Genomic DNA, 17532 nt, shown 5'->3' with positions numbered 1-17532 from the left:
TGTAAAAATTTGAAAACTTGATATTGTACCATATAACACACCGACACCCGTTCTTAGTTTTTTCTTGGTGAGAATTGAACCACATATGAGAATTAATTCTTTGCTTGAGTGGCGGTGTGTGTAGTGTGTAAATAGAACTTGTGTGTGAATGCTTGTTAAATCCTAGAGTTGGCATGCTTTTGAAGATGATAAGGGACTTTTAGGATGCTTCGTCTAGATGTGTGAGAGTGCGGGAATTGGTGGGTTGGACCTCATACTTTACATATATGAGCTTGGTATTGTGAGGGGTGGGGGTTTGGTCTTTAGAAAGCTATGTTTGATCCTTAAGCCATTCGATTGAAGCCCAAAGCCTACTTCCCATATAAACTATACCCTATTGAGATGACCCGGTTTAGGAATTTAGCTTGTGATTGTGATATCTTTGTATATATGAGTCTTATGTGAAAAAAAAAACAGAGAAAAATATGAAAAAAAAAAGTCATTAGTTGCAAGAGTAGTGTAGAAGTTTATGACGTTTTGTACATAGTCGTTTGCTTTGTTTAGTAGTGGAAATAAAACCGGGTCAAATCAATTAGCCTTCTTATATATATGTTCCACCATTTTCCTACCTTTGCACCTAGCCCCATAACAACCCATAAGTTCCTTTGATTCAAAAGCATGTTAGATATTGGTTAGGAGGAAACTTGATTTTCATACAAGCTTATTGTCGCACACACACACATATACGCATTGAGTGGTTTAGCATAACTTGCTAATTTTTCTTGTCACCGAGAGTTTTTGTGAGGGGTGTGTTTTGTGGTATGATAAAAAGTTAGTAAAAAGGACGGCACTTTAGTTTGGTTCGCACGATTGGTCGCTTATGGTTAAAAATAGTTTGTGAAGTGGTTGCTTGGGACAAGCAACGGGTAAGTGTGGGGATGTGACGGGTGGTCTGTAGGACAACCCTTAAAAGGTTTAATACAACGCATATTCTACACTTTATTCGGTTAATTGCTTGAAATAGATAACCACTTTGTGTTGGGTTATGCAGGTGCTAAAGTGCTCAAAAGGTGGGTTTTAGGAGGCACGGATGGATACTAGAAGTTGCGGGACTTAAAAAGAGCGAAAGAATGGAAAGATGGAGAAGTCATGGAAGGAAATAAAGCTCAGGACCGTAAGCTACGCCACCAGGCCGTAGCTTACGGCCCCCATCCAATGCCAAAATGACCTGCCGTAAGACAGGAGCAACGTGGCGTAAAGGTTCACTGCCAGCCGTAAGCTACGGCTGGGAGCCGTAGCTTACGGCTCCTAGCTGACTTGTTGACTTGCTGACTGCCGTAAGCTACGGCTGGGGGCCGTAGCTTACGGCTCCGACTGATCCCATCTTGTAACATTCGCATTTATTGGCCATTTTAAGGAGATTTATGATGCCTAATCATGCAATTTCGGTTACTACTTGGCTAGAACGAGTTGGGAAGTATATGAAGAGCACTTGGAAGCTAAGAAACACATCTTGGAACTATCTTTTCACTAAATTCTTGTCTAGTTTTTGTTGGTGAACAATATTTTCCATTTCTTGCATTATGTCAGTTAAAGCCATGAGTGGCTAGATATTTGGGTGATTATCTTGTGTTGAAGGTTTGAGTAAGACTATGTGTTTTCATTTCATATTTCTAGAATAACAATTGCTTTTTATTTGAATTGCTTGTTATGGTGTATGATTGATTGTTAGTAACTTGTTGATTCTTATGTTGAACTAATTAGAAACCATACGTTCTTGGTGCCGTTGGCAATCGGGATATCATGGGTATAGTTAGGTTTGGGTAAGGGTTGATTGATCATCGGGTGATAACCTCACGTTCTCGGAATCTGAGTACTTAGTCCCCTTTCATCACTGCAATTGATTATACATGAACTATGTCTATGTAGTTCTTTCTAGTGAAATATTAACACAGACATCGAACCAAACCGGAAACTCAAGATAGTCATTTGTCTCTCAACTGTTTACAATCCAAATTTTCATTTTGCAAATTAGTTAATTAATCTTAGTTTTTAAAACCAATCAAATCAAACCAACTCTTGAATTTTATTTTTCTTGCAATTAGTTTAATTTAGTTAACTTAGAGAAGCACTTCAAATAGCACATTTTCCACAAACTCCCTGTGTTCGATACCCACTTGCCACTATTTACATAGTTGTTCTTGGGATTAAATTTGCGTGACCACGACATCACGTCACTCATGTCTAATCGAGAGCCAAAAGATTTGTGCATTGCTTGCCACAGTTCTGAAGTAAATCGTGCATCGCGATCCGAAATGATAGAGGTGGGCACCCCGTGCCTCGAGACTACTTCCTTCAGGTAGATGTCTGCTAATGTAGAGAACTTGTCTGTTTCTTTGATTGCCAAGAAATGAGCAGACTTTGTGAGTCGATCCACGATCACCCAAATAGTATCGTTCCCACGCTGGGATCTAGGCAGGCCAGTAACAAAGTCCATGGAAATTTCCTCCCATTTCCACTGTGGTATCTTGGGTTGCTGAAGTAGGCCTGAGGGTTTCTGGTATTCCGACTTGACTCTCGCGCAAGTCAAGCACTTGCTAACGTAAGTTGCAATGTGGGCCTTCATGCTAGGCCACCAATACGTTGTCCTGATATCGTGGTACATCTTATCTGAACCAGGATGTACCGAGTAGCGAGACTTATGAGATTCGTCCATTACCAGCTCGCGTAGGTTGCCATACAGTGGGACCCAAATATGCCCCGTTACATAATAGGCACCGTCTTCCTTCTGTTCTAATCGTTGCCTTGAACCACGTAAGGCTTCAGCCCTGACGTTTTCTGGTTTCAATGCTTCTACCTGAGCATCTCGTATCTGTGCAGGAAGACCAGACTGAATAGTAAGCTGTAGTGCTCGCACGCGTCTAGGTAGAGTGTCTTTTCGACTGAGAGCGTCAGCCACAACGTTGGCTTTGCCTGGATGGTACTTGACGCATCGACGCATCGACGTTGACGCATGTTCAATTCCTTCTGCTTGAAGATATGCTCGAGACTCCTGTGATCGGTGTAGATAGTGCACTTGGTACCGTACAAGTAGTGTCGCCATATCTTGAGCGCGAAAACAACAGCTCCCAACTCTAAATCGTGCGTCGTGTAGTTCCGTTCGTGAACCTTAAGTTGGCGCGAAGCGTAAGCAATAACTTTATCCTGTTGCATCAATACACAACCAAGCCCCTGTATCGATGCGTCACAATAGACCACAAAATCGTCCGTGCCCTCTGGCAATGAGAGGATATGTGCACTGCAAAGTCTATCCTTTAAGTGCTGAAAAGCGGTTTCCTGAGTATTACCCCAACGGTAGGTGACACCCTTCTGTGTCAGTAGTGTAAGCGGCTGTGCAGTCTTTGAGAAATCTTTAATGAATCGTCTGTAATAACCCGCCAAACCCAAGAATTGGCGTATCTCCGTTGGTGTACGCGGTGCAGGCCAGTTCCTGATCGAATCTACCTTGGATGGATCAACATGGATCCCATCCTTGTTTACCACATGGCCTAGAAAGTGGACTTCACAAAGCCAGAAGTCACATTTCAAAAACTTGGCGTACAGCTGCTCTGTTCGTAGGAGCTTCAAAATAAGTTGTAGGTGCTGCTCGTGTTCCTCCTGACTCTTGGAGTAGATCAGGATGTCATCGATGAATACAATCACAAACTTATCTAGGTAGGGCTTGCATACCCTGTTCACAAGGTCCATAAAGACTGTAGGCGCGTTCGTTAGCCCGAATGGCATAACTAGAAACTCGTAGCGGCCGTAGCGAGTTCTGAAAGCTATTTTGGAGACGTCCTCATCCCGGACTCTCAGCTGATGGTAACCTGACCTCAAGTCTATCTTGGAGTAGTAGCTCGACCCTTGCAACTGGTCGAATAAGTCATCAATACGTGGAAGAGGGTAGCGGTTCTTCACTGTCACCTTGTTCAGTTCACGGTAGTCAATGCACATGCGGAAGGTACCGTCCTTCTTTTTCACGAATAATACTGGAGCTCCCCATGGCGAATAGCTAGGTCGGATAAATCCCTTATCCAAGAGTTCTTGTAGCTGTGTAGAGAGTTCTTCCAACTCTGATGGAGCTAAGCGATACGGTGCACGTGCTATCGGTGCTGCTCCTGGTGCTAGCTCGATTTGAAACTCGACCTGGCGATGAGGCGGTAGACCAGGTAAATCTTCAGGGAACACCTGAGGAAAGTCTTGTACACTGGAATATCTTCCAATTTCTTTTCCTTTGTTGATGCATCGGTAACAAGTGCCAGAATGGCAGTGTGGCCCTTACGCAAACACTTCTGAGCCTTTAGAAAGGAGATGATGCCTGCCACAGCACCACTCTTGTCGCCTTGAACTTCAAGGGGTTCTTTACGAGAATAGGGAATACGAACCATCTTCTCCTTACATAGGATCTCTGCGTGCTGTTGGGATAACCAGTCCATTCCAATGACGATGTCGAAACTACCCAGAACTATAGGGATAAGATCGATAGAGAAAGTCTGACCAGCGAGGATAAGATTACAACCTGAACTATATGCGTGGCCTCTAGACTTTTACCGTTTGCTAACTCTACGACATGTTTGGCGTTTAAGGGAGTGGGTGCACGTTTTAACATTTGGCTAACTTTTAGAGACATATAACTTGTATCCGCACCCGAATCAAACAATACAGTAACATAAAAGTCGTCGAGAAGAAACTTACCCATGACTACGTTGGGATCATTCCTTGCTTCTCCCTGCCCCAGCACAAACGCACGTCCCCTAGCTTCATTGCCGTTGTTGTTTCCACCGTTGTTGTTCCCGTTGCCCTAATTGTTATTGTTGTTGCGATTCTGGTTCAACTGGGGGCAATCCCGCTTGAGGTGACCTTCAGCACCACACTGAAAACATCCCCTGTTGCCTCGCGGTTGCTGCTGTTGCTGGTTTTGAGGAGCTGGTGGTTGTTGTTGGTTCTGATTCGCAGGTCGTGGGCTCCTACAATCCTTGGCCTCATGACCCATCTTGAGACACCTCTGACAGCGACCCTTGTTGCACTGGCCACTGTGGTGTCTGTTACAGTTGTTGCACCTTGGGTGATTTCCTTGATATCTTCTCTGCCCGCGACTACCAGAAGACTGCTGACTGGGACTCTGGTAGTGGTCAGTCTTTTGCTGCTGAACCTGTGACTGGGCTGAAGCTGAACCTTTGCTGGAATCCCCCTCCCGTTTTCTCTTGTTGTCACTGGGAGTAGCAGGAGTAGCTGAAGTGGTAGCGGTAGTAGTAACACTGATGCGCTTAGGCAGCCTGTCCTGATCCACTGCCTGATCCGTGAGGCGATGAGCAAGACGTTGAATATCCTGGATATTATCAAGGTTAGCCGATGTCACATGGCTTTGGATTTCTGGCGCTAGACCCTTGAGATACAACTCAATGCGCTTGACTGGAGGGTCCACCATAGTTGGACACAAGATGGCCAGCTCGTTTGACCGCTTAGTATAGGCTTCAATTTCCGACCCCGTCATTTTCAGATGATAGAGCTCCACCTCCAACTTGTGGATGTCGTCACGTGTGCAGTATTCTCGCTTAATGAGCTCCTTAAAATCATTCCAAGGGGTGGCGTTAGCAGCTGCCAGCCCTAAAATCTGAACTTGCGCGTTCCACCAAGTTAGCGCAATTCCTTCTAGAGTACCAGTGGCGTGCTTCACCCTGCGAGCCTCAGGGCATTCACACATTTCAAATACCGACTCGAGCTTTTCGAACCAATGGAGGAGTCCCACTGCTCCTTCAGTGCCACTAAACGTGCTAGGACGACAGTCCATGAAGTTCTTGAAAGTGCAAACAGGTTGCTGAGCGTGTTGACCTATTGTGTACGAATAGGACAAGGTTAAACACAAGAGTTGGTTTAGGAGTGTAGGATCTAAAGATCCTAGTGTGAGTTATGACTGCAGGGTATACCTCCTGCCTGTGCGGCTGCAAGTGCCGCAGCAACTTGTTCATTAATGAGAGCCGTCAACTGGGCTTGAGTCATGTTAATTCGTCCAGACATGATCTTCATAGCAAAGATAACATAGGTAAGAGAGAGGTTCGCGAAAAGTGCGATGGCAGAAGAGAGTAAGCACACAAGTGTTCTCAAGTAATAGTGGTTATGTGTATCTAAGCATACCCTGAGCAAAGTTCTATGTAATCTAGCAAGTAGGCAATATAAACATAAACCATATTACCTAGAATGTTGAGTCTTGCACGTGGAGCGAAGCGTCGTTGTGGATCGTTGAGAGCACTGTTCTGGTTATAGTCTGGTTTTAATAAAAACATTTTTCCCTTATTAAAACCAAGTTCTCTATAACCAATGGCTCTGATGCCAATCTGTCACACCCCCAAAATCCACCCGCGGAGTACCACTGCTTGGAGGCGTGACATGACCAGGATCAAGCCACCAATCATATCGAACATAATAAGTAATAATAAACGTAAATGCATATCAACCCACAATATGAAAGGTGTTCAAGTAACATAGTTTAAGTAGCGGAAGCATAGTATAAAATCCAACGTAATTAATAAGTTTTCAACTGTCATAAGTGTTTATCAAAACGTCCACGATCCATGTCCACAACGACTGTGCCTCCCGTGCAAGCTCCATGTATACCTAAGGTCCTGCAAGGCATGTAACAGAGAGTCAACAACTAGTTGAGCGAGTTCATAGTAAGTAAGTTCGTAATAGTAATTCCGTTGCATCACCATGCATTATTAACTAAGTCAATTATAGGTTCATTTAGTGGGGGCTTCCCATGTATATAGGTACTATTAGTGGGGGCTTCCCATGATTATATTTACTAGACTATTTGTAACCATAAGTGTTCTTCCTAACTCGAGAACAGGAGTATGTACGAAGTTTACGTAGGCTTTACGTAAGTGCCCTTCTTTACCCGAGGACAGTGGTACGCGTGGGGTTTACATAGGTTTTATGTAAGTGTCCTTCCTAACCCGGAAGACAGTAGCATGTGTGAGTTTACGTAGGTTTTACGTAAGTGCCCTTCGTACTTTGAGGACAGTGGTAAGTACTTGTTCACGTAGGTTTTACGTAAGTGCCCTGCTTAACCCGAGGACGATGGTAGATAGCCTAGTAGCCGTGTAAGTACGAGTAACTGTTCAATCCCATTATTCAAACCCGTTCCCAACCCACCGGGAATCCCATGCCTTGGTAAGAGTGTGAACTCACCTTGGTTTGCTCGGCAGATTACACGAAAGGTTACTTGAACTAAGAGTGGTCAACCACGTCCTAACAGGGTTACCATACAAGTCAGGTCTAGGTTCAAGTAATGTACCTAGGATACACATAAGCTAACAGGTTACGAGCACGTATAGATCATGGCGAATACATAACAGTCAAGTAACAATTCCAACTTGTGCGATTTATCAAGGAACCCATATAAACCCGGCCCAACATGTTGTGCGATCCACAACATGTTGTGCGATCCAACATAAATCCGGCCCAATATCATAAACAGTCCAGCAGTATACTCGGCCCAAATATCAACAAGTAGGGATCTTGTGCGATCCGGGTAGCTTGTGCGACTGACCAATCCTTGTGCGACTGGGATTGGGCTGTGAGGCCCAATCAGTGTAACAGTTTTAAGTAGTTTGTGTGTGGCCCAACATCTTGTGCGATCGGCACCAGCTTGTGCGATCCATAATATGTTGTGCGATCATGCATAACCTGGTTGTACACTGTGCTTATCTATACATGCATTCCTGTTGTGCGATCGTGTTGTGCGAGTGGCCTTGTGCGATCAGGCCTAGTCTTGTGCGTTCAGATCAGATCTTCCATGATCTGATCTTGTGCGATTGGTTTTAAATTCCGAATATTATGGCAATCAGTTACATAACATTTATCTTGCAAATCAATTACAAGGTTTCCGTTTATTCGATCAATCAACACAATCAACAGTTTCAAACTTAATCAATATTCGATCAAACAAGGGTTTTTATCACACATTCATATGAATCCTAATCATAATCAAAGCATAAACAAAATCATAACACTTAAACATATTAACATGATTCATATTCTTGATCACTAGCATGCATACTAACATAACAATCACAACATTCATCCGATTGTTAATATATTCCAACCGATTATCATGTATTCGGTTCTTTAGAATCATACATATGTGAATCAATTTTTCATGATCATACTACATAAGTTTTTCATCACAATCAAACATCTACCAACCCTAACCCATCATGTAATACATATGAATCATAATATCATTCAATCATGAAATCAACAATAAACACACTAACCAATTAAGAGGTAACACAAGGGTGATCCGGTTTAGAAAGCTTCACGAGGTGGCTTCGGCTTGGGAACCGCCGTCGGCTTCAAGAGAGGGAAAGAGGGAGTAGGGTTTTGTGTGTGAAGTGTTTTTCAAAATAATGAGGAGTATACCCCCTTCTCCTAAGGTTATGCGTGCAAAGAGGGGTGGGTCGAACCCATCATGGGCTGCCCTTGATCCGAATACAAAGAGTAAGGCCCGAATGGGCTTGTGCGATCGGGTGTGTGTTGTGCGTTTGGGCTCGTTTACGTACATACATGCATACAATATTCTCATAACATAACAACACATAATTCATTAATCACCAACGTTCACATGATCACGTATAGTTCAAACAAGTTACATCGAAGCACACAACAAGAGGTTTGAAACACGAGTTGTCACGGTAATGAATCTATTTCTGCTTATGATATATTTACTGAGCCTAATGGATATGGTAACTACCACCAACAACGGTTCTCCAATTCCATATCAGCGTTGTTTATCACCCGGTGTGAGCATTGGAAGAATCTCGTTCCGTATTTTCTCCTTTTCTAGTTCTCGAAGAATCTCGTTTCGTATTTTCTCATTTTCTAGTTCTCGAAGAATCTCGTTCCGTATTTTCTCCTTTTCTAGTTCTCGAAGAATCTCATTCTGTATTCTCTCCTTTTCTAGTTTTCGAAGAATCTCGTTCCGTATTCTCTCCTTTTCTAGTTCTCGAACAAATCTAGTTCCGTATATAGATAGATGTCAATGATAGATGTCAATCAAAGTTACACAAGGTAATTAAACCTTACAAACACCATCTAAAAACTTATATAACATGCTTCATATATTAAACATAAAATAAGTAAAATGTATTCCTCCATTCATTGCTTCGCTTAACCCAAAAGATGATAACTTTCACGAAGGTGTTTATAATAAAACTTCAAGCATTCTGAACCCTAGCTACAAAGAACCTAACAAACCCTAGCTAGAAACGGTTCCCATAAACCAACTTATACGCGATGAATCCTCTGTTAATCAACTTATTCCCACCGATTTCCGCTTTTTTAGCACGTTTAATTCCGACGTAAAGTTCACCGTTATCTACTCGCAATAATAACACATGGTAAAATCTTTAAGGAACGTATAACTCCATGTAGTGAATAGTTGATATGATTAGACCACGAAAGTACTCCATCCAGTAGTTAACATACGAACATCGGTAGGGTTCTGGCGACAGCCCACACGGCATACATCGGTAGCGAGCTGGGAAAATTTTTACAAGGAACGTATAACTCGATCTCAGAACATCCTTGATTAATACAAGACGCAGGAATTCGTGGATTTAGGTTAGATATGATCTCTATTCGGTCATCTTTCCAAACAGCATCCGTACTCTCAGTACTCTCACACACCCACCGTCGTCGCCACCCAACAAACTCCGGATACTGAAAACGCTATCTAAAGAATTACTAAAATTTATTAACCGGTTGTTCGGTTTTACACAAAAAAAACTTATATACGGGTCATATAGCATTATACGACCCGTATACAAATCTTAAAAACCCAAAAATCTAATCAAACCTCACAAAGATAAACACATTTGGTTGTATAACATTATATTGCTCGTATACAATTGTATATGCTTCATATAATGTTATACAACCTGTATATATGTATATATGTAAACAAAAAAAGATTCCACTACATTTATTTCTATGCAAAATCATTCAATACGGTCCTTATAACATTATTCGACCCGTATAGACTAGGGATGTGAAAATAATATTATAGGGGTGTGTATAAAAGGAGCCAAAAAGATTTACATTTCAAAATGCTTCTATAACCAAATTTTAAGAATCTTTATCTCAATTATTTAAAAAAAAAAACACATTTATTCTTAAAAATTAATTAAAGGTAAATTAAAAATACCCTACCTCTCATTCTACATTTATCTTTATTTAATTAATTTAATAATGTTTTTGTATTTCTTTTTTTATTATGTGTGCTCTTTCTTCCATTCCCAAATATTATAAAAAATAATTATAAAGAATAATGATGAATCTTAATACTTAGATAAAAAGAAATAACTATAAAGAACAATGGTGAATCTTAATACTTAGAGAATCATGTAAATATAAGAATTCACTACTTTTTTTCTAAACTCTATTGATTGATTATGAATAGAAAAGTCGTGTGAATGTTCTAAGAGTCCTTTGGTTCGTAGAATTTGATCTAAGAAATTGAAATAGGAATTAAAAAGGCTTTCAATATAAAATATATTTGGTTGAATAAGGAAAGAATTTGAATTAAATTAATTCCTTAAATTAATGGAATTTAAGGTTAGGGTCGTTTAAACCGCTCACTGCTCGCTCGACGCTCATTCGAAAATTGCTCGTTCGATTCGACGCTCGGTTGTAAACGAGCCGCTCTGCTCAGTTCGGTTAGTAAACGAGGCAAGCATGAGCAATGGTTCGCTTGGCTCGGTTCGGCTTGAATTATTATTTTATTTATTAAACTACATTCATCAACACTACCACATTACATCTACACTGCTTTGCATTACATAGACAGATACACAATGAAGCAAAACCAACTTAAAAACAGAATCTTTTTCAGCTTCCTCATCTCAGATTTAAGTTCTTTTACCTTCTCCCCAAGACTATAATTTGTTTCCTCTAACATGTTCCTGTTTCGTAGCAGACCTAGGATGATGTTCACACATGAATGGCAATTGGACTAATCTACCCATCCTATGAATTGGCATGTCGATCCTTGGTCAGGACACCCATAAAAATGGCGACCTGGGTTCCTATCTGTCCAAGAGGTGAAGATAACAGCTTCTTTTCCACATTCGCATAACACCATCTTCGATTACGAGCAGTTGCTTTAAGGTTGGAACCCTAATTTTTGGTCTAGCCGTCGTAGACGAGAGTTGTAGGTTGCTTTGATAAACCCTAATTAGGGATTTGAGGGAGAAATGGGGGTTTCTAAATGATGGGTAGTTGGGTGGTTGAATGGACATAAATGCCCTCACATGTTGTGCACGTTATCAGACTTAACTTAATTCTCTAACTGGGTTTGGGGTAAAGGACGAAAGATGCAACAGGTTTTCAAAATAAAGGATTGTGGCTGTAATTATTAAAGTTAAAGGTCATCCATTGTTGTTAGCTACAAACATAAAGGACGAAAAGTTTAATTTACCCTAGACTATTTGGGAAATTAACTTTGTGGAGTATGTACACATTTAACACTTTTGTAGTTTCGGACATTAAGAAACCTTGAATTTTGAAGGGTGAAGCCCCTACACCAACGGGTGGGTAGTGCTGTTCGTCGGGTTTTTTCTTCGGGTTTTGGGTTTTCCGGGTTTTTCTCTGAGAAAAATTGACCTGATAACCGACCCATTTTAAAGTTTGGGTTAGTCGGTTTCAGGTTAGTTCGGGTCAGGTTATTCGATTTTCGAGTTGAATGGACATAAATACCCTCACATGTTGTGCACGTGATCAGACTTAACTTAATTTTCTAACTGGGTTTGGGGTAAAAGACGAAAGATGTAACAGGTTTTCAAAATAAAGGATTGTGACTGTAATTATTAAAGTTAAAGGTCATCCATTGCTGTTAGCTACAAACATAAAGAACGAAAAGTGTAATTTACCTTAGACTATTTGGGAAATTAACTTTGTGGAGTATGTACACATTTAACACTTTTGTATTTTGGACATTAAGAAACCTTGAATTTTGAAGGGTGAAGCCCTTACACCAACGGGTGGGTAGTGCTGTTTGTCGGGTTTTTTCTTTGGGTTTTGGGTTTCCGGGTTTTTCTCTAAGAAAAATTGGCCTGAGAACCGACCCATTTTAAAGTTTGGGTTAGTCGGTTTCAGGTTAGTTCGGGTCAGGTTATTCGATTTTCGGGTTTAGATGTAAAATGAGAATAAATGTTTTTATTTTTACAAAATACCATCAAAATTCATATTCCTACGTTAAAAATATCATTGAAGTTCAAACATTAATTGACAATATGCTATTATAATATTTAAAACTCTGAAAGCTTAATGTTCCATCTATTAGAGACTCCAAATCTAAATACTTCTATAAGAAAAACAACAATAAATATTCGGGTTTTTTTTTTCAGGTTTCGTGTTTTGGGGTTAGGTTGTTCGGGTTTCTGGCCGGGAAAAAAGTGACCAGATAACTAAACCTTTTAAAGTTTGAGTTAGTTGGGTTCAGGTTTCTGGGTTCGGGTGACTTTGAATTCGGACCGGGTTTCGTGTTTTGGATAAAAATGAACAGCCCTATAGGTAGGTGCCAGAGGTTAAGTCTTTTAAATTTTGATATTCCTTTATAAATTTATTATTATATTTTGGATTTTAGTTACATCTTTGATTATACCAACTACTTAACTAACGATGCAACTTATATTAATTTAAGGGGGCTACTAAATGTACCTCATCTTGTTACTTTTTATACTCTCTTTCCATAAAATCACATTTAAACTAGTCATATTTACCCCCTAAACAAGTCATATTTTTTTAAAAGTATTCTTTTTTTGTTACAAAACAAATTCAAAAGTGTAAAAATATATTATAGACGTTTTTTTCAATTGTTTGTTTTTTTATGTTTATTTAAAAAACCATATTTTTTTAAAAAAGTTTTCAGATATTGTTTACAATTTCTCAAATAGTATTTTGATTATGTTTTCTTTTATTGAACATCTTCACAAATTACTAATAACGTTTTTCATATAAAAACAATAATAAAAAAGTTTTAATTTTATTTTTAAAAAGTCTACATTATATTTTTTTCCCTCGTCGTGTGTATTTTAAATGTCATATATTTATTATTTTTAATATTTTAAAATGTTTTTTTTTAATTTTGGAACACCCCTAATGCTAATAATTTGAAATAGAATGCATCGGAAGGAACTAATGATATATCGAAATAGATTCCATTGTTTCAGTTTTTATGTATCGAAATAGGCTTTAGTAATAGCCTATTAAGATGTATTTATAATGTATTTCGATGTCCACGTCTTTTTCGTTGTATAGGTCCTATTTCGATGGCACGCTATGTATTTCGATGTATGTCGATATGTTTCGATTGTTTTATTGTTGTGTCGATGTAAGGCATTGTTGGTTTGAGTATAACTACCAGCAGTTATCACTATGTTTAGTGAGCTTGAATGAGCTAGAGAGAGAGGGAGTGTAGTGAAAGAGAGAGTTCCGGTGTGCATTGTATTTGTCGAGTATTGTACCGAAACTCCGTCGAATTGAATACACGGAATCGTTAAACGGTGAATCTTATTGTGTATTACATTCTCTCATTCGGTTTGTGTAACACCTCGAAAAAATTTCGTCCAATAATGTCTTGACACGTGTCATAAAGTTCCGTTATGTGAAAACATACTTTAGAGGGACTAAAAGTGACAAACAGTGAGAACTATGGAACGTAAGGGTCCAAAGTGTCAACAATGGATAAATAGGCTCTATGATAACCCTACATAATGTTTATAACCTTAAACGGATGGTTCATGGATCATACGACGCGGAAATTGCACAAAAGTGAAGTATTGCAAACTATAGGGGCCAAAAGTGTCAACATGTTTAATTTATACCTCTGAGTGAACTTTTGGCAGACCCGAAGCTTTGTATAGCTAAAATATACTCACTAAAATATGTGGTAAAAATTTCATGAAGTTTCGTCAACGTATGAGAAAGTTATGGCCAAAACCGTACTTGAGGGACTAAAAGCGTCAACGTCGAATTTCATGGCTTTTCGGTTGAGCGCAAAGTTATCCGAGGACATTACCATGTTGGTAAATGTCCTAAGGTTCTTAAAAACCAAGTTTGGGGGTTTACGGGTCGAGAAAAGCAGCCGAAACATCGCATGCAAGTTCAGGGACCAATTCTGCCAAGTTTGAAACTTGTTGGGCTGATCAGAGGGTCAGGCGACCCGCCTGGACATGCCCAGGCGGGCCGCGTGGGACTGCCAGCATCAGATTTCGCGAAAATGGGTTGTTTGGGTCCGAATTTTGAGTTGATACCAGCTGTATGCACCTCCATTTTGCTCCAATAATATCCCTTGCATGCCTAGCCTACTGAGAACTCACTATAACATCTGAATTGCACCTTAAATCAGATCATTCACTCATTTTTCTTGGGCACTTGGTAGTAACAATAAGCTCTCAACTCTCAAGACCATTCAAGGCAACTTTCTGGAGTTAATCTGATCATCAAAGTCGAATCCTAGTGTTCACTAAACACCTATAGGACTCTTGTAAGCTTTCAATTCGTTCTTTGATCCGTTCTTGTTATGATTATTGCCAAAAGTCAAACTATTTGTTCATAAGCTTTGACTTTCTGATTAAACAGATTTCTTTCAGTCATTTCTCGAATTAAAACCTGTTATAGATTGGTATTTATGTGGGAAACGAACCCCCTAAAGGGTACTATCTAAATCCCACTATATGCATGCTAATTGTCGAGTCAAACCTATTTCTAAAAAGTCAACAGAAGCGATTTTGTGAAAAATGACATGAATAATGATATAGATGACATGCAATCTGATTGATCATCATAAATAACTTGTAATACATATAAGAATGTGTTTTAATCATCATCCACTCGACAATCTATAGTATAGACACGAATCGGAACCGAAAGTCTTGTAAAACGATTATTTCATAGGCTATCGATTCGGATTCATGCATGCATGTTCGAGATCTGTATTGGAAAGTATTTTTGACCATTTTATTTTGGTTAAACTTTCTGGAAATTTTATGTCATAAGTCTATGCTTAGCCTATTCGAATGCATGTTTCCGATTTATGCATAAAGTTGACTATCTTGCCCTTTTTGATTTAAAAAGTGATTTTTGGAAAAGTGAAAGAGTAGAAATCTTTATTTCTAATATATAAACTTGCACCGAAAATTTCGGATCAGTTGGTGGTCCAGATTTTGAGTTATGGCCATTAGCGTAAAACTATACTATAAATTTACATAAACGGTCCTTTTCGCGTAGAACCCGTTTCTGGCCACGTTTTGATACGAAACTCTTTACCAACAGAAGTAATATAATATTCTGGAAATTTTGATGATTTTTAATTAATTTTTGGCTGAACGGATCCTAGATCGCCTAGTCATTTCGGCTTATGTCGGTTTTGACCGTTTTAGCCATAAAATGAGTTTTACACACCCTTTTGACCCGAAACCTTTTTCTACTGATTTTATACGATGAATAAATTACTTTAAGTATTCTGGAAATATAAAAATCTCAGATTTAATTTGAAAACCCGAAAACGCCCTTAAATCGCATATTTAGCGTTTTAAGCGCATAGTAAGCATTATACTTGTTTTAAACATATAAGACCTATACCTACTGATGTGTTTAGCATATTTTCATATAAAAACAGTAAGTATAAGTATATGAACTCAGACTTCCAGTTTTGGCACTTTTAGCCCTTGTGAAATTACTAAAATACCCCTACGGTGCATAGTTTGGTTTTAAATGATAAATTTGGTGTATGGGTCATACCCTACTGATATAATATGCTATCTTAAGTATATTTACTGTATGGACCAGACCCGAAACTCAGATTTCTAATTTTACTCTTTTATTATCTTTTAAAAAGACCAAAATGCCCTTCTAAGGCACAAATTGAGTTTAAAATTATTCCGGGCAATATAGAACATAACTTACTGATATTATATCATATTTAAAGCATATTATATCAGGGAACTTGCATTTGAATCAGTTGTCCACCCGTATCGCCCTTTTCGCGTTCGGTTCGGTTTACGTAACTAGTTTGTGTAAATTGACCGAAACGGGTCAAGCGTTATCTTTTTGTCTCAAAAATCCAGAACGTATTTTGTATACCCATATTATACAAGTATTCAAACTTGTCGGGTCTAAATAACGTTCTATCCGGTCTTCGCTTAATCGTGCGCTTGAACCGTGTATTTCCTTAAAACTAACCGGTCTAAGCTTATGCTTAATTAAAGACCCGTTAGTATTCTAATTGGTTATTTATACCATCGTTCCAGACTAGAGCCTTCCGGTAAATTGTACCTACGCTTACTTAAGTGAATACGGCTGAGTTATTATAATTCTTGCAATTTAAGACAGGAGCTAGCTCAGGTAAATACTCTTAACTTATTTTCCCTATTACGGGCTTGGGATACGGTAATATAAATACCGCATGGTCAGGTATGGGATTCGAAGACCAATGTGTCGGGAAATTCAAATAACCTGTTTTAATTCGTATTGCTTGACTGAAACATTGGGGATTAATGCGACCGTGTCCTGGATATCCTTGACTCATTAAATTGCAATGGCCACGACCTAAGCACGGGGTGTAGGCATACACCTGACAGATGCTTTATGCTTATTACTTGATTATACCCAATATGGGATTCCCAATAAGGGAATAGTGGTGTGTCGGTTAATCTTGAACCGGCATAGGACCGGGCCCCGTATGTAGAGCAAGTTATGTAAAACTGATAACATGAGATATAGTTTGTCCCAAGTATAAAAGATTAATATTGCCTTGTGCATCTTAATCAAGTGTCAAAATAGTTTTGTGCCTTGTGCGCCTAAACCAATTTTCATAAACTCTTTTCAAATGAGTCAGTTGAGTGTATTTACCAGTGAAAACTGACGTATTTTCCAAAGTCTAAGTGACAGGTACAAGTACGTAATAGGCTGGAAGCTGCTCAGGGCGTTAGTAAGGAATCTTGCAAGTTCTAGGCGTCTAAAGTCTGTTGAACATTTATCTTATTTTATTTGATCCGCCTGTGGATCCGTTTCAACTACTTGTGATATTAAATATTACGTTTATGTAAAGTTGAAATGAATCTATTTCTGCTTCCGCTGTGCATTTATATATTGTGTTGTTTGACTATGATGTTATCAACTACGTCACGTTACCCCCACCGGGCCCACCGGTGACACGTGGAAATTCGGGGTGTGACAGTTTGTGTCGTAGCTTGGATTCCGCACTCGCTACAACATCCGAAACAAGAAATCACGTTCGTCCGACGATCCGTATAGGGACCTACACAATCATCCACCATCATCACCTTCGATCACAGCCCTTACCTCCACTAACGCATTGTTAAAAGTAATTTGGGTATATAAATATTATATTTGACCGGAGTGCGACACTCCAATCAGTATCTCATTGAGTCTGTATAAACAATAATACAAAAAAATCCACATACATTTTTTTAAATCAACCAGCTTAATATA

This window comes from Helianthus annuus, chromosome 16, assembly GCF_002127325.2.
Source record: "Helianthus annuus cultivar XRQ/B chromosome 16, HanXRQr2.0-SUNRISE, whole genome shotgun sequence".
NCBI lineage: Eukaryota > Viridiplantae > Streptophyta > Magnoliopsida > Asterales > Asteraceae > Helianthus > Helianthus annuus.
Note: the sequence above shows the minus strand (reverse complement) of the source record.